This window comes from Neolamprologus multifasciatus, chromosome 11 (genome assembly GCF_963576455.1).
Source record: "Neolamprologus multifasciatus chromosome 11, fNeoMul1.2, whole genome shotgun sequence".
NCBI lineage: Eukaryota > Metazoa > Chordata > Actinopteri > Cichliformes > Cichlidae > Neolamprologus > Neolamprologus multifasciatus.
This window is the reverse complement of record NC_140449.1, coordinates 27,251,286-27,261,016: the sequence shown is the minus strand read 5'-3', so window position 1 is coordinate 27,261,016 and position 9,731 is coordinate 27,251,286.

The following is a 9,731-nucleotide window of genomic DNA, read 5'->3' as shown; positions in this document are numbered from 1 at the left end:
GAAGAACGGTAGAGTTGCACATGTTGGGAGGGTATCTTGGAGGCATTTTTTTAAACAACTGTAGATTCCAAGATCATTGGTTCAAAGAATTGTACATATGGATGTTACTTGGATGTGGCATGACTTTGCCATAGTCTGGTAGAAAACCCTCTAATGATAGGAAACTGATTAGGATGTTCAAACCTGCTATGAACTGGAAACAGCATCAATGTCCACAGTAATCTGAACTGTACATCATCATGGATTCAGACGGTGCCAACCAAGAAAGAACCCGCACTCCAAACACCTTCAACTAAAGCTCAACTTAATGCAGCAGGTCGCATGGGCAAGCCAAATGCCTTCTGGAAAAATTTTAATGGTCAGAGGAGACAAAGATTCAGCTATTTGGCCACAATGACAAGAGGTATGTTTGGAGGGAAGACATGAGGCTTTCAAACCTAACAATACTGTACCGTCCTGTAATATGAATACACTCTAATATCAGTTTGTCAATGTCCGTAACATCCATTAGTGTGAAAGATGCAGCAAAATACTGTGGCTTACATAGTATAAATATTTTCAAACATCTGCAACGCCAGTTCTTCGGATGGATATTCACTTACATTTACAAAACAGGAAAGTCATGCTATGCTTTTCCCCAGAGCTCGTCTATGGTGGGATGACCTTGTCCTATCAGAGCAGCCAAATATGACCAAATTACAGTGCAGTTTTGGAAAACCAGCCACAAACCATATATACCTGCACAAATTTCTCAGACTTGGAAAAACAAAACAGGTGTGATCATGATATTTCTGCAATACCACATTTGTCACACAAGGGAGACAGTGCCAAATATTTTGTTACATTATCTTGAACTGATTGAGCCTGTGCGAGACAAGTGCTGACAGAACACCGTTGGACACTAAACGGGCTCTCTTCCCGAGTTTCATCCTTAATTACAAAACTCACAAGTAACTCATTAGTTGGAGTAGCGAAACCTTTAACAAACTAAGAAACGAAATATTTAGCATTTAGTTGCACTGAAATGACTGTTGGGCTTAACAGGGATGCACCCCTTTAAAAAGGGTCTGATTTTAAGGTGATGGAAAAAATGTGACTTGATTTGAAGCTGAGAAAAGGAACCAAAGCAGTCACTGATAAAACAGTTGGGATAATGGGATGCAATTCCCTCTTTGTCCAGTCTAGAAAAATTCAGTGCTGGCGAAAAAAGATTGTTGTTTGTTAATGTGGAGTGAACAGAAACATTTGTGTTTTGATTTGATTTAGAATTTTCAGAGATTCAGAAAATTCATTTGTCACTGAGAGATGTAGAGGAATAAAGTTACAGAAAACAAACAAAGCCGGGAGAGAAGAGTTTAGTGTAGATTAAAGTTTAACTAGAGTGCTGCTGACCAGACATCATCAGGCGAGATTGTGAGAAATAAAGTGAGAGGTGTTGTATTAGAGGTGTTGTATTAGCAGCTAAATAAAATATTTTTTTTTTTTAGGGGGGGGGGGGTGTTAGGTTTTTTTTTCAGTGACACTGGTAGTTCAGGTCAGCTCAGAAACAGTTACAAGAATAGCAGCAACACCATCATTGTTATAGGATTGATATGGCTAGTTATAGAGAAATAACTTCCAGATATCTGTTTTTAACTTGTTTAGTTTCAGAAAAAGTCTGAAATTCCAAGGAATTTAAAAAACTGAACTGGTAGCAAGTTACTTGAATTGTGAAAATGTCTATAAATGCATGAAGGAGACTGTGTGGAATGGCTGTTGCAGGTCATTTACCAATTGAAAGGTTTGTAGTTCAATCCCTGGCTGCTGTAGTCTGCATGTCTAAGCACCATGAGCCAAGAATCCAGATTTGCTTTCAAATGCATTCATTGCTGTGTGGGACAGGAACCAGATCTGAAAACTTGTAAATGTGACAAAAAATAATGAAGGGGGAAAATATTTTTTAGCAGCATTTTGAATGTTTTCAAGTTGTATCAGGTCACTGTACTTTTAGGAGTGTGAGAGAAAGCTAGAAAAGACTTTGGGAGTTGAGGTCCTGTGGAATGTAGAAAACTGTCACAGCTGCGCTGGCAGCCCATGGGGATGAGTGAAAGAAGGGCCCAAATGCAGGACCCTTCAATGTAAGCAGTGCGTTTATGTACAGTGATGTAAATAATACACAACAATAAATCCCCGTGACACCCAGATTCCCGTGCCGTGTCTTCCTCCCAGTGTCTGTGCCCTGTGTCCTCGCTTCCAAGTGTCCATGCACCCCGTGCTTGCTGCACTCTCATTTTCAGGCTCCTCCTGGGAAATAACAGAGGCGGACGTTAGACACTTTCCAACTGCAGGAAGCTTAAGCTTACTGATATGTTGAAAACACTGACGGGTAGTCACATAATGATCAAGTGTCAAAGAGAGCTCCACCACACTCCTAAGTAGCTCCTCTGACGAGGCTTGATCAGCTGCAAGTGTGTGATGATCTTCAGGTGTGGCCAACCACCTGGCAGGGCCACACACACCAGGCCGGAAGGTGCCTGTCACAGCTGCACCCACACAAGTACACACACCTGCCTATTTACACACACAAGCGTGGACAACAGGGACAGCAGCACAGAGCAGCAAAAACACATATAATATGATACAAGTCCATAACTGCTCAGGGACCCTGGGTCGATCAGATCTAGGTCCCTGACAAAACATGAAACCACAGCTTGGGGTATGTATAAGTATGCACAGAATAGAGTAAAAGCAGATGTAAGTCATGAGCATACAATGTTTCAGTAAGATGTTAGTTAGAGGAATGTTTTTTTCTCACTACTAATCACGCTCCCAACATCCACTCTGCATGTGCTTACATCACACATATACACACACCCACACACCCAATTATCAGCACAGGCTGGCACCGCACCCACCCACCAACATAATAGCTTTGGTTGCCATAAAAGGGAATCCCCAGGGTTTTATAGCATGTTTTTAAGCTTATGGGGAACAGACCCCCTGCCCAGGTACTGGTTTAATTTTATTGTATTTATCCGTGACACCTTACAGACCGGTTGCGGTGGGGGTGGAGGGCTCTAGGTAACCTCAATAGTTCATAATATGTAAATTCAAATGAATTTACAAATGTACATATGCACATGCAAAACAGGTCAGAGCTTGCCAGATGCGAACGCTAAGCCCAAGAGCCAGGGAGGCTATAGCCAAGACCTGGAAACAACCTCCAGCACCCACCCCCAATAGGAGGCTGGCTGCCACATTAACTTGTTCGAATGTAGAAAAGATGGACTGAGAAAACTACTTCGCTGGTGCAGAGAGCAGAGAAACCCTCCACGAGGTCCATGAAGTGGTCACACCTTGGGTTGCTTTTTGCTGCACTGTGGATGGGAAGGGAGGACCTGAGAAAAAAATACACCTGCCGATTGGATTCTACATTCAAGTGGAATAACCTGAGCTGAAGAGGGTCTGACCAAAGCCCCGGGGTTAAAACAAACAAAAAGTTAGTCAGTGTTCCCAATGGCTTGATTGTGGCTAATATATTCTACCAAGACCCATATAGGGCACAGTTCAACAAATGAACAACAGTTTCACTCAAAGGTGCTTTATAAATACACTGTAGACAGTGTTAAGTATTCAGCAAAGACCCAAATAGGGGTCATAGGGAAGGCCATTAGTGTCATGTTGGGCTGTGTGCAGCAGGCAGGAATGGTGGACCCAAGAGCAGGACTCGCGGAGGCAGATGTGAACTTAAGATACTCGGTTTATTACAGGAATGAATGTAGAACAGAAGACTAACTAAACTGGGAAAACTAATAAACTAACAGGCAGGCAAGCCGGCAAACGGAACACACAGTGAAAATGAGGGTACGATGCGACAACGAGCAGGGGCAGACGCATATAAGAGGGATCAGGACTGAGAGGAAACAGCTGGGAGACACGCCTGACGCTGATTACACAGATGAGACAGGAAGAGCACAAAGCTGGATGCACAGACATAAGGCACAGACCTACAAAGTAAAACAGGAAGTACAGACAGACACAGAGATCCAGACGAGACATAGAACTTAGACACAGACTCATGAGCAGACATAATAACACCATGGACAGAGGGAACACAGAAGTGGGACCAGGGCAGGCACAGAACGGAAACCTAATAAATGGCAAATCTTAACAGAATACATAATCAGAATAAACAAAAACATAAAATATTATAAAGAAACACAAAACACTGAGTCGTCAGACTCAGGACCATGATCATGGAAGACTGACAAACTGTTATAAGGTAACACATTATTGTAATCACATTACATTTTTCAGTAAATTCGTATTTAATGCATTACTGTAATAAATTAAATAATCACACTACAATTACAATTATGTTGTTAGGTTTCAGATAACTGAACAATTAGGTTTTTCAGTTATCTGCATGCCAGATGGATATAAAAAAAAATACAATAAAATGTGTTTTTTTCTTCTTGTGCATTTGTGCTGCAATAGGTCAATTTCAGTTTGTGTGCCAGAAGGAGGAAAATTATGGAGAGGTCTACACTTTTAAGAAAAGTAACAAGGAATGTGTAATAGGTTACTTTCTTTGAGTAACAACCCCAACACTTTATCCAGTCCTGTGCTACACATTCAAAAATTATCTGACTGCAGTAAAATGGACTCTCATATACTTTAAATTGTTTTCATTGTATGTTTTGTTTCAGTTACCATCTCATTAAGTTCTATTCATGCACTTCTGTTTGTAGAATAACCCACCCTAACCCCATCTTTTTGTTACACCATGACTAGGCTGTTCTCTAAGTGAACATTATGTAATCTAAAACTGGTTCTTCTGAAACTAAAGATCATTGTTATTGTGTCCCTCATCGTCAGACTTCCTGGAAACTTGTGATGTCATTCAATGAGTTTAAAAAGTGACACAGCAAAGATAACCATGTGAAACTCTCTAGCCCTGCCCCTTCTGCAATTTGAGTAAGTACTAGACAAATATGAGAAACCTTTACCTCAGTCAGAGAAAAACCTACTTGATACACTTGTTTCTCAGGGATTTTTTTTTAAAGTTGGCTTCAACAGTCACGTGGTCCGAAGGAAGAACTGGCTTGACTTTGTAATGTAATGATCATTATCATGATCTCAGATCTGTGTGTGAATTTCCATTTTCAAAAAAGGAGATACACTCAGCAACTCCCCAAAACACAATAATACTCCGATTTATCAGAGTCACAACTCCTTTACAGTCAAATAGCTGCTGTCATATCTTATTTAAGTCAATGAAAGGTTTGAACGGCATGTTCAGGTGAGGATTATTTTATGTCATGTGGACTTAAGTGTAGTGTTTCGTCAACACTAAAGATTTTCCGGTTTTTCAAGGGAAACTCCCCACACAACAAAGGCAGCAGAAAACACGCTGGTCAGGGGTCAAATATATTATCTATTAACTCAGAGGATCTGTCTGCAAACATACACGGGGGGAAATTTCCTACACTTAATAGTTCATCTAGTGGACCAACACTGCAGGAAAGAATCTCATAACTATTTTGATTATGGCTACTGTGTGTTTGTTTTATTATCTGAACAAATCATTGAGTTCCTTTAATTGTCATGTCACTGTTTGTTAATCAGTTACTTTATTGTAGAAGAAAATGAATGGGGGGAAATTAAAACTAAATATGAAAGAATTCCATGTGAATGCAAAAAAGATTCCCACCACTTAAAAAGACATTAATCCCTATACATTTTAAGCTTCAATGTATCTTGTTTGAAGTACTAAATTTAAGCAAAGAAAATTTAACCCATGAACTGATTTTCATGATGTCCAGTTAGTTTGGATGGTTATTGCCCATCCAAACATTTGCCATACCTCCTGCACAGATGAGGTATGGCAAATGGTATGAATAAAAAAAAAAAAAACAAAAAAAACACTTGGACACTGCTAACATAATGGACAGGTTTTTGACGGGGCTCCCACACAAACTCAAAGCAGAAGATAAAGCATTGACGAATATGTTTCCAAACCAGCTTCCTTCCAAGCCAAATACTAGAAAATAGGATGAAGCATATCTTTCTATTGGCTTCACCTGAACAATTGCCATGGTAGGTCTCCCTGGCAGAATTAGTTTCCCCTGCATTGGGAGCACACGCTGGACTGTCCAAATCCTGACAAACAGTATCCCACATTCTGGATTTTTAGTTCACAAACACTTCTTACTTCTTGACTAACTTAGGGTGACCAACCGTCCTCTTTTCCCAGGACATGTCCTCTTTTCACGTTCTGTCCGGGGCGTCTGGGGGGATTTTCGAGATTGATAAAAATGTCTGGGTTTTCCTACAGGCCTACAGAGGACCCATGTGTTTGACGTCATCCCTGAGCTGCTGCTTTGTGAGCGCTTGTTCTGCACTCACAGATGGGAAAAACAGCGTGCAGCAACACGCCTAATGATGTTTAAAAGATCCCAAAACACAACTGCATCTTTTCAGATGAACTGCAAAAGAAATTTCTCTCGTACTGACTTCTGTACTATTATTTAATTCCAGAGGCTTTTATGTTTTTTTTTTTGTTGTACTTGTTGACTTGTAAAAGCCTATATGACACTTTTTATTTCACAATTCATTAACTTAAACTGAAAGCTTAAATAAATTTTACAAGACTGTGTGGTACAATATTTGGCTGTATTCCCAGTATATATACTGTACAACTGCTGACCAACTAATTAACTTTCAACTTTCTCTTACGCTTTGCTTAGGTGACCTCAGTAATTCACATGATGTCTTAATGAGGTTTCCCACATTGGCCCCCGTAAAGATGTTAAATGGACTAGTTCCTTTATAATGCTTTGTAACTCTGCCTAAGCGCTCAAATCTATGTCCACTTTTTTCTATGTTTATTCATTATCTTGCCCAAGTATCCTTGGGCAAGATAATGAATGGTGGTCCCTGGTTGCAGACTACAGCACCCAGGGACCACCAACTTTTCAATTAATAGATGATCTTAGTAGACACTTGAACTTGGAAAGTAGACACTCTACCTCTAACCAATGTGCAATCACACTGTAATCTCAGATAAAATGCATTGAAATTTAATTCTGGGGGAAGATCCATAACATGTACATTTTTTTCTGTTTTCCCTTGAAGATGACAGATTAAAAACAATCCCTTCCTGGACATTTAAAAAGCACATTTACAACTTCAGGTGACCTCGATAGTTCAAATGAGGGTGCGGTAGGGCAATGTCTACATGAGGCTTTTCTGCCTTGCTTGAGCAAGTCCATTTACACATTTATACAGCGCAATTTTTTAAGTTGTAGGTTTTTTAAGCACAATCATTGTATCCCAATGCCTTGTAGAGTTTGACCTGACTGCATCATTAAAAGCTCACATGGGTCTATGCCCTGCACTGTTTTCTGGTGTTTATTTTTGTTTATAAGCATATTGACTTGAGCTTGATTGAGAGTAAGATAGGGATTTTTTTTTAGTTATAAACTAGTTACATTTACTTATGTACTGCTTAAAATGACATAAAGAGTAATAATGAAGTTTTTACTTTTAGTTTTTATATATGAGGCACATGGTTTTGCTTCTGAATCCAGCGTTTGGGTCCTCTTCTCCTGCACACAGCACACCGTGACACATACAACACAGCAATCTTGGAACGACACCACCACATGTAGAACACTTACAATATTTATATTTAAAAATGTATATTTCCTGACCCGTAGTGAAGTGTCAGGTGTGAATGAAGCGACTTTCAGAGCTGACTCTTTGAAGTGAATGAGACGCTTTTCTTTTTTTCTTCCTCTCTCTCTTTTTTTCCTATTCAGGTCATACATGATTGGTCAACTGCATGATGTGTGATGACGTCTGAGTGTTCGCACCAAACAGTCATTGGTCTGTACTGAGCAGAAGGGAAGGAGGGGAGGTTACAGACACACCACACGCTCATTTCCCTCCCTTGTGCTTCTTTGTACGTGTAAATGAGAGAGAGAGAACATCTGATACAAAGAAAACATTCTGGAAACTTGAGAAGATGAGTGATGACAGTAACATTTCAACCCCCTGAGAGAGAATACTCTCCAAAACAGGGCAGTTAAAAACAGAGAAACTAAACAGGATCAACCGCTTAAAGCTGAGGGACTTTATGTTATGTTATGATTTTATTGTACTCTAACTGTTTTACTAGAGTGAAACAGGACAAAGGTTAATAAATATTAAGTATACATGGATCTTTTTGTAAAATTCAGATGTGTGCTTGTTTTTGTACTTCAAAATTTATTTTTTATGATCATATAAATAGTAAACATCTGATATAATGTATGTTTTGTATACTAGTCACTCATTTTACACATAGTTTTACTTTTAAGTTTTAATTTAATTCTTGGTAATGAATTAATTTAACAAACAAAAAATCTGAAGAGCCACCTGGGAGCCAAAACAGCTGATCTATTAGAAGAAGCTGGTAAGTCACTAGTGAAACCCGTCGCAAAAAGGTATAGAGTGCTGCAAGAAAAATCGGCCTTGCAATTTTGTTGGTTGCTAGCAGATTCCTGCAGTCATGTGATAGTTTGATTTTATCATGAAGCTGATCATCAAGAGCAGAATAGGTATTAAAAAAGTCCTTCTGAAAGTTTTGATTTAAATAACTTAATGATGGGGACATTTTAGACTAGAGCTTGTTTTTTGCATCTATGCCACACAAAGTTTGATGGCAAAGGGGAAGTGGACCTTATCAGCTGGAGCATTTCAGCCACCATAGTGCCAGAGGTATCATACAGATTATAGTTTGTATTTTCTAGTTTTTACTTTTGTTTTTATTTAGTAAGTTTCAGAAAAAAAAATACAGAAACTAATAATCGTATCTGTTTACCAGTTTTACAAAATCGTTTCAGTTAGTTTATATATTTTAAAGTCTATTTTGTTTTTTTAATTTCAATCAACTAAAATGTAATTTCACTTATTTGCATCTAGTTTGAGTTATTAATTTAGTAAACTATACCACTATATATAGCGTTATAGTTTACTATAACTCTGGACAGCACTGATTTGAAGTTTAAAAGTGGTGAAAATGACCTTTCTGCTGTGACATTTCCACCAGGTCAGTTGAGAAAAACTGAAATTACATGTTATTACACTATCTGTATTTAGACAAAATAACGATATTTATATTTAATGAATCCAAAAGTAGATTTTAGTATCCTGAACAAAACTTTTTGGATGTTGGCAAAAAAGTTTCAAACTATGGGCAAGGCTGTGCAGTAAGCTGAAGTACCAGCAGAGGGAGAGATTTTATTTCAATCAATATTATGTTTCAAGTCAAGCAGTCTTCCTTTTTGAAGTTTTATCATTATGTTGGTTCAACAGCTGTTGCTGGGAATTTCTTCAAATTTGGCTTTAATGGTCAATTTGATGTCCAGTAGGCAGTGTCACTGTGATCTGTTCCATTCTTTGTCAAGAAAGAAATACAGTCTACGTGAAGCAAATGCACAAATATATTGACATTCATCAGGTTCACATTGCCTTTACAGTGAAACCACAAAATTCAAAGAAGCCTTCTCGCTGGCATGCCCCTGAATGATCCTCTTGGGTGCTGTCATTTGATAGTCAGGTAAATGAAAGCTTTGAATGTCATGTTCTGGTTCTGGGTATTTAGTGTCATGTGGACATTTATGTATTGTTCATCAACATTAAAAATGTTCCTTTCTCAAGCGAAACTTCCCAGACAACAAAGACAACAGTAAAACAGGCTGGCCCAA